Raw genomic sequence first — 16,635 nt, forward strand, 5'->3', positions numbered from 1 at the left:
TCTGTATATAATTATTACAATATTATTGACTATATTCCCTATGCTGTATTTTACATCCCTGTGACTATTTTTTTTTTTCAATTATTGTAGACATTCAATATTATTTGATCTTAGTTTCAGGTGTACAACATAGTGGTTAGACATTTATATATGAAGTGATCTCCCCAATAAGTCTAGTACATATCTGACACTATACAGTTTTTACAATATTATTGACTATATTCCCTATACTGTACTGTACATTCCTGTGACTATTTTGTAACTACCAATCTGTACTTCTTAATCCCTTCTCCATTTTTACCCAGCCCCCCAACACCCCTCCCATCTGGTTTGGCTCTTTTAAACTTTTTACAATCCTTAAAAAGTGTTTGTGTCATTGTGGTTTCAGGATGACTGCTGCACCTCCAGCCATCACATGTTCATTCCAGACAAGAAAATGGGTAAGAATAAAGGCACCTTGGCAGCTTAATCTATCCTTTTTTATCAGAAAAGGAAAAATTCTTCCAAGAAGCCTCAGCCAGAAGTGTTTTACCTATGTTATGTTAGCCAAAACTGTGTCCCAAGGCTATCCCCAGCTATAGGAGAGACTGAAAGTTGTACAAGGTCTGACAATTATGCTCATGAACTCACCCTAGAAAAAGAGCTACCTACCTCAGTGCTGAATATCACTATGGTGACTTTCAAAGTACTCCCCTTGGGAAGCTATACACTGACACCAGCGCCTACTCCATCCTTCAAAGCAATTTTGGAACTCTTTATCTAGAATGGCCATCAAAACTATCATTGTATTACCCTTGATGTTCTGAATGTCATCAAAATGTCTTCCTTTCAATATTTTCTTTATCTTCGGGTAAAGAAAGAAGTCATTGGGGACCGATCAGCTGAGTAGACAGGGTGTTCCAATACAGCTATTTGTTTACTGGCTAAAAACTCCCTCACAGACAGTGCCACGTGAGCTGCTGCACTGTCGTGATGCAAGAGCCATGACTTATTGGTGAAAAGTTCAGGTCGTCTTTTTCACGCAGGTTTTTCAGCATTTCCAAATAGTAAACTTGGTTAACTGTTTGTCGAGTTGGTACAGATTCATAATGAATAAACCCTCTGATATCAAAAAAGGTTAGCAACATCATGCCTGAATCAAACATATTCTGATTGCAACAAGTTCGCAAACTTAATTGTTAGACCTCGTATATTCAGCTAAGTGCATAACTGGGATTTCATGACTAAAGAAATAAAGTAGGCGACTAGTAGTGTCTCCAACATGGAGAAATTAATCTATGGAAGCATTCTTTAGAGTCAATTCTTGGTCTTAAATCAACCTTGGTAATTATTAACAGGTTATGGAGGATAAAAGACTATATATGCAGAGGTAAATTTATCAAAAGAAAGCATTAAAATCTTCTACTTAATTTCCTATCCTTAAAGCTGTGGTATCAGTGTAGGCTGAACATTAGAATCACCTGAGAAAATCTAGGAAATATTGATTTTGGGGTTCCACTCCCAGAAATTCTGATTTCATTCATCCTGAGTTATGGCTGTGCATCAGGATTTTTAAACATTCACCAGGTGATTTGATAGCACATCTAAAGTTTAGAATCATTGACTTAAATCAAGTCTAGAAAAATAAGAGCTGTCTTGTAATACAATAATCCCCTGTAGACGTGCTTCTGGAAAGCTGGCCTTTCCTTTGGGGTCTTGGTACACAACAGATTCTGCAAGTGCTTTAGGAAGTATCATGTATCACCTTGATACCCTGAAGGGGTAACGCCCTGTCTGTTCTCCGGATGTATTTCCAAAAACACTGCCATTCCTGCTGACCTGATAACTCTAGAGGAGAGCTATCTCCTTGGGCTCTCCTGGCTGTTGGTAATAAAAGGTGTCTCCTGGTGTGCTTAACTGTGTACATGGCTAGACTTCCCACCAGTAATAATAATAATAATAATAATCTCAATCTCTCTCTATTCAAGAGACTTCAACAGCCGATCTACACAAGTGTTGAAGTTTCTCACATATTCTGATGGAAGTAGGCAAACAAAGATTGAAAGGCATTTAAGGGGACACCATCAATGGAAAGAGGAAGACCGAAACTAAGGGATTTATATGAAGACAGAACTATTAGAAGAAAGAAGACACACACATCCGCATGTACTCGCACACACGTAAGCACACACATATTAAATCTCTAGTATAGAGCACTGGATTAATCATCACTCTTGTTTCATAAAAACATCATTGCCAGGCATGACTTTCTCATTTACTTTTATTATTTTATTTGTTTTTAATCAATAAAATGAGCACTCGCAAGCTCATTACCTAACCCAAGATTTAGAATATTAACAATTATTTATTTTTTTTATTCCTCCATCTTTTTTTTCACTCCTCTTACAGAGATAACTGCCATTCTGAATTTTGTGCTTTTATTTGTAGAATTATTACTTAAATAGGTATGCCTAAATATTGACCTAGTTTTGTTTATCTTGTTAACTTTTGAAAAAGAGAATCTTCTGGTGCTTGTGTTTTAGGACTAAACCAAATGTTACTAAGACTGATGCACCAAGTTGCTTTGTATTAATTTATTTTCACCATTATACAACAAAACTGAATATACCACTATTTATTCATTTGCCGCTTAATGGGTATTTGGATTATTTCCACTTTTTGCTGTTACCAACAGTGAACCTATGAACATTCTTTTCCATGTCTCCGAGTGCACATATACTGGAGTTCCTCTTTGGTATACGCTACTTCCTCTTGGAAACTCACGAGTCCAAATCATGGAAATATTCATCTTAACAAAAACATGTCAAACTATTCTCCACTTAACAAGAAATCCCAGTAATTTCAAATTTTGGATCAATTTTTGCCAATCAAAACTGTGTAAAATGGTATTTCAGTGAGATGTTGGGGTTCTTAAGAAGATACGATTAGAGTCTAAGAAGGTTTTATTTAGCATTAAAAATAGATGCTGGGTGTAGATGAATTTCATTGCTGCCTATCTTTCAAAGAACAGATGGTTGTGATAGTATTCTACAACACAGAAACATTTTGAAAGCATCTCCACAGTTAAATGTACAAACCTTACAACCTAAATTTAATTTTAAAGTACTAGAAAAATGGAAGCTACAGATTGATTTCACTTATGGCCACTAATGAAAATTTATGACTAGCTACTCCATCAGGAAGTTGAATCCAGTGGTGTATTATTACAATCATGTATCATGACTAAGTTAGGTTTTCCTGGGAATGCAGGGCTATTCACTAGTAGGAAATCTATTAAGGTGCCGTATTCCATCAGAAAATGTAAAAGAAAAACCAAATGAATACATCATTAGAGGCTGAACTTTGACAAAACTCATCAGGCTACTAAATTTAAGTAAAATAGAAATAGAATGAAACTACCCAAACATGAGATATATTCACACATCTATGAGTTGGAAAATTCCTTAAGGACAATTCTAGTATTTGTTCCTTTTTATCCTCATTATCCAAGACTTCATTACCTAATGGAAACTCAGAAAGAAAAGAAAAAAATATGTATTCCCATTTACTTCCAATTTAAAAGAAAGTAAAACTATGTGAAAGTAAAACGGTGCTATATTCATGGAAACTATGATGTGATACAAATAAAAAGAAAGACTAAAGGAATCATGAGAAGTGGAAAAAATCAGTCAGGGTTATCTGTACTCTTGTCTTGTGGTTTTTAAGGTATAATCTTAAATAAAATGACCTTGTATATAAACAGTCTCATGAACATATGAGAATAACCTTGAAATCTTTTCTAATGTTTCCATCGCATTAACTTCTAAGAGTCTTTGGCATTAATGCAACTCTGAAGTACTGTCACACTCCCGTGTCTGTTCTGCAGTCATAATACAAATACATCCAGGAGGTCATAGAAACATGGAAAGTATTTTATTAAACCATAGGAAAACCCTCTTGTCAATCCTAATGCGATTTAATGTGCTGCCACTGGTGCTTAATTTAATTCAAATTTTTTTCTTGACTGATTTTTGTTCTAGACCATCTATATTTTTTATGAACTTCTGCCATGTGAAATAATGTACTTATGAATTCTTAGCAAGCTCACAGTGAAAAATTTTCACTTTTATACCTCCTTCCTCAGATACTGAAAAACAAATTAGCTTCCTTACTTAAAGTACCTATGTCTATACACACACAAATACACACTCAGATACACACATAGTCTAGATTGGAACACTTAGTGGTCTAACCCATTAAAAATTATAGAATGATTTTTCCCTGTACACAATATGTTCAAATCATGCTAGGTCAATGGGAAAGCAAAACCATGTGACTGAGTGTCACCAGTAAATTGCTAGGAAAAGGGGAATTACTTATGAACTGTTGACATTTAAAAGTATATATTTTCAGCAGCTGTCAAACATAAAAGCTACCTTGTGAATTCAAACGTCAAAGTGCTGGGAATGATGCTGGGAGAGGAGACAGTAGCATTATTTTCATTACAATCAATAGGTTTTCTTCCACTCTAAGAAGAGACAAGGTTTAGTACTTCAATTTTATGTAAGACTTAAAAAAATTATTGCCCTTTGTTACATCAACTTATACCTGCCAGTTGGAAATAAAGTGTGTGAGTTGTGCTTCAGAAAACCGCAGTTTTCATCAAATGTTCAACTTATTGTGAACTGAAATCACTAAAAGAAAAAATCCAAACTCTTCTATATAGTCATTCTTAAACCACAGAATCCTTTTGAGATAGGGCGATAAGAAAACTAGACATGAACATTCTGAGAGCATTAAATTAACCACTGTACTTCCTCGTACAAAGTTTCCATTCTTTAATGCTGACATGCAGATGGCATTCTCTTCTGTTTTCCTAAGGGTCAGAGATGCAGAAATAACTCTTCTTCAGAAATAAGTATACTGAGTTAAATACTTCTGTGATATTTGGAAGTCTTACAAAAAGCCTTACCAACAACAATAACAACTATTAAAAAAAAAAAAAAAAAAAAAACACAGAAAAAAGAAAGGAACTTTTGAATTCTATTAAAGGGATTTAAACTTTTATTAACTCAATAGTGTTTTTCAATAGCTAATATTCCTCTCCATATGATTACTTCAGATAACATATTTCTGCCTCCTAATAACCACTCATTAAATGATAGCTCTTATTGTTAACATTTATTGACTACGCATAATGTGCTACTGTACTACAATATGCTACAAATACTTTACCTTTGTCCTTCCAAATACCACTACAGAATACCTCTGTTACATCTTGTTTACATGAAACAAGAAACTCAGGCTCAGAGATTTAAACTGCCCAAAGCCTCACAGCATGGAAGTGGTTCAAGGTCAGATTAAAAACTCTATAGCCCTGACACAGAAGAAATTGTAGTGCTTTCCCTATACAAATCCATGATAAACTGAAAATCTAAAATAACCCTGGGCTGTAAAATAATTGTTAGTCCAACAGCATCCATTTTTTCAAGATGATTTCCTTTCCCCTGAATATCAAATTCTTTCATTTGGGAAGTGTGATTGAGTCTGGACTTTGGATTCAGACAGCTTGAGTCCAAATTCCTGTTCTCCCACTTACTTATTCTGTGACTTGGACAATAACAAACCTCTTGGTACCTTTGTTTCCTGTGGGTAACAGGAGTGTATCCTTCACAAGACTGCTGTGAAAGTGAAAAAGAGCTCATCTACATGGCAAGTGCTTAGAGTGGTACCAGGTACATAGTAGGCCTTGAATTAGCTATTATTATGAAGAGTTATATTTTATCTTATGTTGGGGGGATTCAGCTTTTCCCATGCCCCTAACCAGGTGCTTGGTTTTCATAATTCACCTGGAACACCCATTCTGCATCCAGCCCTCTGGCCTTAGCTTATCAACTAGTGGCTAAATATTTTGATGCATGGGAACTTGGGGGCTGTGGAGGAATCATCATCATCATATTTCAGAGGACTAAAGACTAAAGTTGAGAATAGGAAGTGAAAGAAGAAGGGAGTTAAGTTGAGGTTCATACTTACTCGAGGTGGAGAGAAGCAGGGTGAGGGCAAAGTAAGTAAGGATTCTCAATACTTGCCCTTGAACTTGGGCTTGGGAGTTCCATGCGACTTTCACACTCATTCTGAAATTTAGTTCTTCTGATACTAAACCCTCTATAGGCATCTAGTTTTTCAAGCTCTAGAACAAATTCTCATGAAAGTATAAAATTTCATGGCTGGTGAGAGAAAGGGTGCACAAATAAATCTGCACAAATAAATAGAAGAACCAGTATTTGAAACCAGTTGAAATTCGGTCAGAGTTGGGGTGAGTTTGTGAGATTTCTACTTTGTAGTCCCATCTATGGTTTCATCTAGTGGTGTGTGACATTCATATAGAGTGAAAACAGTTATTATTTTAATACATGAATAAATCTGAAAGACAACCTGTAATAACTGGTCTTGGTCTGTTCAAAACTTTCCAGACAACACATAACTGATGCTTCCTCCTCCAGGACTGTATGTGGGGTCCTTTGGCACACATGGTTCGGAGTGGTGGGAAGATGACTGCTATGCCTGCTAGCCACTTGGTGTACCAAGCTGTTGTATTTGAGATGCACAAAAGATGTGTGAAAATTACATATATCATTCCATTCTCCTAGAGATAGATAATACTAAGAAATTAAAGTACAGGAATATACATTAATGATAATCATTCTGCTTATGTTATTTTAAATTTTCAGATAACCAATATATGACTTTTTTATGCTTTAGCATATAAAAATATGTTATATTTCAGAAAAAAAGATTTGTTTTGGAAATGGTTTTTAATAGAACCAAACCATATAAAAATAGATATCATATTTTAAACACCTGTCAGGAAATTAGTAAATATTTAAGGAAATTTGTAATGTTTATTATGTTCAGTGCCCTCTTTCACTCTCAAAGGTAGACTCTGGCACAATGCACTGTATGGTTTCCTATCTGTAAGTCTGCTACGCTTTACCAAGCCACTCCAAGCCTATTGATCTTTCTCTCTGCCTTGCCCTTAGTTAGTCATTCAACTCCTTCCAGTTCCACTTGAAATGAACTTGTACTTTTTTATGTCAAAACACCCTCAGGGCACTTAGGCCCTTGATGTTGCCAAGATAAATATTAGTTCAGGGATAGGCTTAGATTTAAAAGGTTGGCATCTCTTCCTCTGCCTTGATGAGCATTACCCAGTGGTCTTTTGAGCCTTTTACTGGTCCCAGGATGGACTGGGAGAAGAAAGAAAAAAAAAAGTATCCAACATATACGGATAGATGAATAGGTACAGCTTTACATGCAGTATATTTAATGTATCAATCACTGCACTTCAAACCTTCTTGAAAAAGAGTAGGTTTAAACAAATTTCAAAATATACATAAAATTGGTATCTATAAATTGATCACCTTTTGCTTTTGTAAATGAGCCTTCCAGTTTCTCTGCTTTGCTTCCTTCAAAATGCTTCATGTCAAGATGCTTCATAAGTATTGGACATCTCTTTTAATTCTGCATGGCCACTCAACTGGGCAACAGTCAACTTCATTCAAATAAAAAATACTGACCTCCCAAGACATTATGTTGGAGGGAAGCCACTCAAATGGGATTTTCAAGTGTACATACAGGTCTCAGTAGTCATGCCTTTGCTTCTCACTCATCATTTTGGCACTCTGGACTATCCACACATCACAAGAAAAATAGGAAAGTCAATCAAGCATAACGTGTCCGTGGAAATATTTTCAAATTCAAACTACCATTCCTGCTAGAAATCACTTGTTGGAAATCTGTATCATCCCTGCCTTCTGAGCTTGCAGGAGTATAAAGCCTGCAAACTGTTTTCAGATTCTTTTGTCAATAAGGACCCAGCCAGAGTCTAGTGAGAGAAGCTTGTGTGAGAGGTGGATGGCAGAAGAGAAAGAGCTATTCTTCTCAGGTGGCAAGTTGCTGCAGGTATGGTCTAGTCAGAGAACTCATGAGGTTTTTGCCCAAGGTAGTTAAGACTATTGGTTCAACTCCTCTCAAGTTCTGCTTTTCCAGATTCCTTACATTAAACCTCCTTCCTACAGTAATTACCTAGGTGGCTTCCACTGCCTTGACAAAAATTGAACTTATACATCAAATACCAAATGTTCAAGTATTTCAGATAATAATTTTCAAGTCATGTATACAATATTGTATTATTAATTATAGTTGCCATGCTTTACATTAGATCCTCAGAACTCAATTCTTTTTATAACTGAAAATATGTGCCTTTTGACCCACATCACTTCATTTTCCCCTTCTCCCAGTCCCCAGAAACCACTTAATTACTTAATTCTCTGTTTCTATGAAAGCTTTCTGTTGTTGTTAGATTCCACAGATAAGTGATACCACGTAGTATTTGTCTTTCTCTTTCTGTCTTATTTCACTTAGGATAATGCCCGCCATGTAGTTAATAACATGATACTGTATACTTGAAAGTTGCTGAGAGTAGATCTGAAGCATTATCACCACACAAACAAAAAAACAGGTGTCTATCTATGTCAACTATGTGAGATGATAGATATGTCAGTTATCTTGATCTTGGTAATCAGTCTACAGTTTATATGCATATCAAATTATTCTGCTGTATACTTTAAATATGTGCAATGATATTTGTTCATTATTCCGCCATAAAGTTAAAAAAATAACTTTCAGTTAACAGATTTCACAACACATCTTCATTGAACTTCACAATCTTACAAAATAGATGTAGTTGGTATTAATGGTCTTATTTAACATGAGGCAACTTAGATGCTTCTAGAAACAATCTCCTCCTCAATGCGCATTTCTTTTCTTTTTAATCCTTTTTTTCTTTCCAACTTAAATAAAATATATAAAGATGCAATGCAAAGATCTATCTGCAATTTTATCTAAGTTCTAATTTTTAACCTTGTCTTTGTGAGTAAGTCCAATATAGTGAAAGCCCTCTTAACTGACCTCCCTTTAGGTAACCCATTAGGTTTACTTTAATGAACAATATCTATTTTCTCTGTAAAGTAGTAACTAATGTACATTGAATAATGAATGAATCCAGCTAGTAGGGATCTCACAGTTTAAGTCTATCAACAATCAGTTGTGTTTGTTCCCAATCTTGTCATACCAGCTGCACTTGCTATTAGAATTATGTAACTTAATAAATATTCCATAAATAATTATATGAATAGAAAATATGTACAGAGCAGTTACTATGTTCCTTGAGCCACTGTATACACTTTATGTAAATTAATCCACTTAACAACAATCTTATGAGGTAAACACTACTTGTATCCCCCTTTTAGAGGTCAGAAAACTGATGTCCAAAGAAGGTAGATAATTCTTCCAAAATCACACAGATAGTAAGTTGCAGATATAAACACAAACAATCTAACTCCAGAATCCATGAATACTCTTAACCACTACGCAAATAATAGTGCAAAAAGAGTTATTTCTAGTTACAAAACTAAATTAGTTACAAAAACACGTATAGAAGTGTTCATGGCAACATTATTCCTAACACTCAAAAGTAGAAACAATCCAAAAAACCAACAACTAATGAAAAAATGAACAGAATATGGTATATCCACACGATGAAATATTATTCAGCCATAAAAATGCATGAATGTTACAATATGCATGAGCCGTGAAAACATTATGCCAAGTTGAAAAGCCAAACACAAAGGCCACGTGATGCATGATTCCATTTATACTGTGTTTCCCCAAAAATAAGACCTAGCCAGACCATTAGCTCTAATGCGTCTTTTGGAGCAAAAATTAATATAAGACCCAGTCTTATTTTACTATAAAACTGGGTATAATATAATATGATATAATATAATAGCATATCATATAATATATCATATAATATAATATATCATATAATATATATAATATAATATAATACCAAGTCTTTTATTAATTTTTGCTCCAAAAGATGCATTTGAGCTGATGTACCGGCTTGGTCTTATTTTTCGAGAAACATGGTATGAAATACCCAGAGTAGACAAATCTATAGAGACAGAAAGCAGATTGGTGGTTGCCTAGGGCTGGGGTTTGGGCACAAATGGAGAGTGATTGCTAATGGATATGGGATTATTTTTGGAGTGATGAATATGTTCTGAAATTCACGTAGTAATGGTTGCATAACTCCACAAATAAACTAAAAACCACTGTATTTAGGAGGAAAAAAAAAACTAAATTAATTGCTTTGGAAAGACTCAATAAAGATGGCCTGATGGAAGATAGAAATCTGATGGGAAAAGATTTAGAAAAAACACACAAAAGTTTAAAATGATTCTGCAATTGGCATATTTCAAAAATGTTCTTGTCTCTTGCTTCATTTGAAAAAAACTAAAACCAGAAATCATAAATGTTGTATTACAGACATGGGTAGTAAAGAAAGGAAAGTCACAAGTCCAATAAAGCAATAAATGGAGCACCTAGGAAGCCCTGAATAGAGAAATGTGGGAAATCAGGAAAGGTTTCAGAGAAGGAGTGATTTTTGCATTGATTACTAAATGTCTTCTAAACGCTGTTCACCAAACACTGAAAAGTACAAGTGGTTTTCGAACAGGAGGATGAAAGCCACGTGATCAGGGTATGGTCAAAATCTCTGCGTACCTGGAACTTGAGGCAGAGAAGGAAAAAGGGAGGAGATGCAAATGGAGACGTTAAGTCAGGGAAAAAGCGCCTTCCTAAGGATTATATATACCTTATTTCATCAGTCCAGGAGCCCCAACAAAGATGTGTGAGTGAAGGTGAAGCAGTAATGCAAACTCACTTGTGTTAAAGAGAGAGAAGTCCAATTGCAATGCAGACTAATTGGAAGGGACACAGTGGAGGCACAGAAACCAACGTTGTGGTTATTCACTTTCAAAGCAGGAAATGCTGAGACCCAACCCACAGCAATGACTACGAAGATGGAGAGAAGGGGATGAGATGATATCTTTATAAAGCATAAAAAGAGCTTAGTGACAAGAATAGAGGATAAACTCCATGAGGACAGGAAGCAGGTGGTTTTGTTCACAATATTATCCCCCAGAGTCTAACCAAGTCCCTGACATACAACTAGTATTCAATGTTTGTTGAATAAATGACTGCTGAATGTGTAGGAGGGAAGGATAACCCCATGATAATTTTCTTAGTTTCCAGTAGTTTCCAGGCTTGAAAATGATACATTTAAATGGAAACAAAGATGGCATAAGAGAGATCAGAGGGGAAGTGATCGATTTGGTGGGCCAGGTTGGTACTGAAGTACCTGAAAATAAGAAACTGGTGAAATGTACCATATGCAACTTACTGGTAATATAGGACTGGAGTTCAAAACGGAGAGGAGGGCTGGTGGATATAGATTTTAGGAGGCCGTGAAGTAAACAATAGTGAAAACTGTAAGAATGAATGAGTTCAAACCACTTAAATCTTCACTGAAAGGGAGAAGAATGTCAGAGGTAGTAGCTTGAAAGCTAAGAAAAAAAGAAGAGGAGCCAAGGCAGGAGGTAGAAGAACACTCACAGAATTAATGAGGGATGATATTAGAACGTTCCAGAAGAATGTTAATATTGGGGTTTTGAATCCTGAATGTGAAAGTAGGAGAAATCTCCTTGTCTACTCAAAACCTACATGGTAGAAAAACATGGCTCTGTGTAGTGATCATGAAAACTCATTACTAAGCATTAGGGTTGATCCAGATCTTGGACTTGAGAACCCATCAAATAAGCCCTGGGTCATCCATCAGGGGCATCCTCAGCTAAACTGTTCGTTTTTATTTTTTTCTTTCCAGACAATAAGTTTGCTGACCTCATATTAAAATTGTTTAAAAATGCATGAAATTTTTATGTTGTTAGAAAACAATCCAGTATAAAGACTAGTCTCTTTGCAAATTAAATCATAAGGACCGGCAAGTACGCACAAAACAAGAATATAACTGAAGTCAAGAAATACATTGCCAGTCATGTTTTAACCTAATTAAATGATGATAAGTTGAGCAAGTGGGGTCTAGAAGAGGCTGGGACAAAGTTCAAGGAAGTTTCAGCCTCCCTCTAGCCCAGACCTGAGGGAAAGTGTGTGAACTCCAGGCATCCATTCTCATCCTATGGACAGAAATAGACTTGAGGTAGGGAGGCATAATGCAACACTATATCTATGATTACTTGAAGGAATACGTCTCAAGATCATGCATTATCCTTTATTATTATTTGATGGCCTCCAGCCAAGCTCTTTACCTGTAATTGTTTCTGGAAGGACCTGCCTATGTGCGGTGACCTTCTGGTGAGACTAGACAGTGAGCCAGCATCTCCTTCTTTAACATCTTTCCATAGAAATACACGAATCCAAGAGCAGCCCCACTACAACTCATGTCCTATGATAGTTGAGTCATTTGTTCGTAACATCAGTATGCTAAGAGAACGTTCATTCATCAAACAATTTTTTGACTGTGTTAGGCGTTGTGTTGAGTGATTTGGATACTGGATACCTCGCTGACCAAAATAGAAATAGCCCCGTCCTTTGTGGATTTCAGTGAGAAAGAAATACAGGAGGGGAAATAAAAGGATGCATTAACTGTCACATTGCGATACGCTGTTGTGACAAAAGCTGTACCCACTCCAAACTCACTGGCTCTTTGCTGTTCCTCAAACATGCCAGGCAAGCTCCTATCTCAGAACTTTTGCATTCGCTGTCTCCCTTTAGCTGCATGTTTCATCCCCGTGTTTCCTTTAAGATTCATAACAAATGTCACCATCGCAGGGAGGACTTTCCTTACCATACTACTTAACATTAAATTTTTTACTCTCCAATTTTTCATCCCATCCCCTGCTTTATTTTTCTGCATAGCACTTGACAACTTTGATTATAGTATACAATTTATTTATTTTATTTTCTGTACTAGAATGTTAGCTACTTGAGATAAGAGATATTTGTTTACTGTATTGGTTGATTTATCCCATATCTAAGATACTGTATTTTGCTGTGTATAATGCACACTTTTTTGCCCAAAGTTGTAAGGGAAAAATACGGATGTACATTATACATGGGTAATACTAATTCCATATCTATATAAATGTTTTTAATTCTTTTATTTATGCTTATGAGTTAAAAATGTAACTCTAGAAATCAATAACGATATCCATATGCAAAATAATACCCTGGAATATAATAATTAATTTTGTTGAACTCATGATGAACTTGCACTGACAAAGAGTTCTTGGTCTTTTATCACCTGTAAGTATCGTAAATTTGTTACCGGGACATAAAATTTCTTATACCATAATATGTTAAAAAATAAATGCTAAAATTCCTTTATAATACCAAAACACAAGTACCTAAATGTAACAAATAAAAGTTTGAAATAAATTAAAACGAAAGACTTTTTTTTCCCCTGAAAGTGGGCCAAAACTGTGGGTGTGCATTATACACGGGAGCACATTATACACGGCAAACTACAGTAGTTCCTGGTACACAGTTGAGGCTCTGTCTATGACAAAGTGGGAATAAGGAAGGAAAGACTATTCTAGATTGTGAGGGAATCAGAAGGCCTTGGTGAGGAAGTGATTTAAAGAATGAAAAGGAGCGAGCCATGCAAAAAGAAGTGGAAGTGTGTACAAAGCGAAGGACGGGGAGCAGGAAGCGATCAACAGAAACAAGGACCTCAAAGCAGGCCGGGTGAAGGCACTGGGAAGGGGGTTGGGGGCCAGAGCCAGGGTCCTAGAATAAGCAACGGACAGGTCATGTATTGTCCCGTAGGTCAGAATGAGAAATCTGGACAGGCACCTAGAAGGACTGGGGGCCGAGAGGAGGCGGAGTGCACCATCCCTGGCTGTTCTATAAAAACACAGACGTGAGCAGAATAGAAGAAAAGGACAGAGGGCTGATTAGGAGATTTTAAATGTTCCACGCTAAAGATGAAGATGACCTAGATAAGGGCACAGCAGTGGAGATGAGAGGAGTAGAAGAGTTTAAGAAATGTTCTGGAGGTATCGTTTGCTCATGGATTCTACTGGGGCATGAAGAATTGTGCAGAGCTGAGAAAGACTCCTAGGTTTGTAGCTTATGAATCAGATTTCAGCAACAGCTTCTAAGGATTCCAACAAGAATAAATTCCTACAACTGTACTGTAAAATGAAAGGGACATAATGAGATAAAGCATTTGTTAAACTTATTGAATGTCCTTGAAGTCTGCTGTCTAACTCCATTAAGTCTAAATTAACTTGCACTTCCATTTTAATCCCAAGATTTCACTGAGTTTACGCTTGCAGCCCATACAGTCTAGCCTGTCAATGTCTTTCATTCTGTTGAGGAAATTAAATGCTGAATATATGTTCCTTGCTTCCTCTTCTTTTTGTATGTGCCCATTGTTTTACTGATGCTATTTCATTCTTCCTTCCCAGCAATCCTGTTGTGTCTATATTGCAATTACTTATGAGAAAAATCAAGGCTCTAAGAGGTTGCATATTTTCCCACATATCACTATACTAGTAACTTTTGGATCTAGGATTCAATCCCAGGCATGCTTATTCCCAAACTGTTTTTTCTTTAATGCCACACTATTTCTGATGGCTTACATCATTTGAAATTCAAAACAGCAAATCATCCCCACATTCCTGCCATTTTTACCTTCAAATGAATTATTTCATTATTTTTACAGTAATTTTGTTTACATTAAGACTAATACTAAAATAGTTGTTGGGATTTCCAGTGGGATGGCTGCCTGGACATGGTGGACAGTGAGAAGAAGGTGAAGGATTAACCTACCCTGAGATTAAAGATTGACTATGCCTCCAATAATCATTAAAAAAAAAATGTGGCTTATTTATTAACCAAATCACATGGGATAGTACTATCTTATTAAAAAAATTTTCTCCCATGATTCTGTTTATAGGAAAGGAACTCTATTGTCATTTAAATAGGGGCACTTTAATTATGAGTAAATTATATTCTATTGCCTTATTTTCATTTCCAGTGTCTAAATGTCTATAAAAAGATATCTGATTGGAATCTGTAATGCCCCTCAGGAGCAGTCATTGTTTATAGGAGTATTATAGCTCTCTCTCTCTCTCTCTCTCTCTCTCACACACACACACACAGACACACACACACACACACACACACACACACAAAAGGAGAAGAGTTCCTTTCTTCATTGGGAAACAGTATGGTTTGACTTTATCACCTTAGTAAATCTAAATGAAAGTGTTTAAAATTCAGAAACATGCTATCTTGAAAATGCCTGCATATGTAATTATTTACCTAAATTCTATAGATTTTTAGTCTGGCCAAAATGAAGCAAAATTAGTAGGAAACTAGTTTGGGCTGTCTTTAAATCTGAAAGTTCCTTCAATCTGTTGATATTTTGCTTTCTTTCTTTACAAGTTTCTATTGAGAATGATATATAAAACCCTAATACACATATGTATTAATTATTAAAATTCATATTAATATTAAAATTTTAAAAACCTGGAACCCTGGATACTGATCACAATACTCAGTATTCACTAAACATAAAATACTATGCATGAAATAATTTATGTTCATGTTTTTCTTAAATGATACCTGAATTAATATGCCCTTCACAGGTGTAAGTTTGGGAGAGATCAGGAAAAAAATATTATTTTATTATTTTAAAAATAACAGGTCGTATTTAAATTATTAAAATAGAATAAGGTATATAAGCATATAATATTGCTTTTGGGCATCATAAGTGTGCCTTAATTACAATGCAATAATTAAGGAAAAGAATACTAGGCATCTAGTAGTTTAAAATTGCACTCCTATTTCTTTCATTATTTTAAATAAAATTCAAATATGTGAAAAATTGCTTCAGGTTCCTAAAAAGAAGTGCAAGGATGTATTATTCCACAAGGTGGCGCAAGCATGCCATGCGTTGTTCTTTTGTTTCGGATCCAAAAGTGTTTTACTCTTTAATCCTCTTTATTCCGTGGTCACAGTGTTTTCTGTTACAAAGAGTTACACTTCAAACGGCCATCTTTCTCTTGGGCATTGCTTGCTGGTATACAAGCTATGCACGTTACATGCAAAAAGTACAATGGAATCAGGACAATTCTAAGTAAATAAAATTTCAAACCTATTCAGTAACCTCTTCTGAGAGACTACAGTTACCACTTTCATTTTATTGTTCTGGATTCTCTCTGAATCCCAGCGCAGCAAATGCTTTTGCATTTGCAATTTTAAAACATAATTACAAACCGTGTTTTTAAAATTCTCCTTGACCTATGTCCCAAAGTAGTATTGATGATGTTTCCTAATAATAAGTACAAACATATCAGGTCCTCAGAGGCTTTGTGATTTGAAGCAATGAGAAGGAAGCTATTTTTCTTTACTGTCAAAAACAGAAAAAAAGATATTTGTCTTAGCTAAGGGGGATAAAGTGCCTAAAATCCTACTTTTATAGCGTTATTCTTTTAGGTGAAATATTACCTCAATACTTGGTCTTCGAAAACATGAACACTTCTGCTAGGGTAACACTGGCTGTGTGACTTTGGGTAAATTACTTAAACTCTTTGTTCTTCAATTTCCCCATATGTGAAATGAAGGAAATAGTAGAGCCAACTTCATATAGCCGTTCTGAGAATTCACATAGGTGAGATAATTCACATAAAACACCTTGCTCAGCACCTGGCTTCCTCAAATACC

Source organism: Rhinolophus sinicus, chromosome 17, assembly GCF_057876585.1.
Source record: "Rhinolophus sinicus isolate RSI-liver-muscle chromosome 17, RSI-T2T, whole genome shotgun sequence".
In the NCBI taxonomy this organism is placed as follows: Eukaryota; Metazoa; Chordata; class Mammalia; order Chiroptera; family Rhinolophidae; genus Rhinolophus; species Rhinolophus sinicus.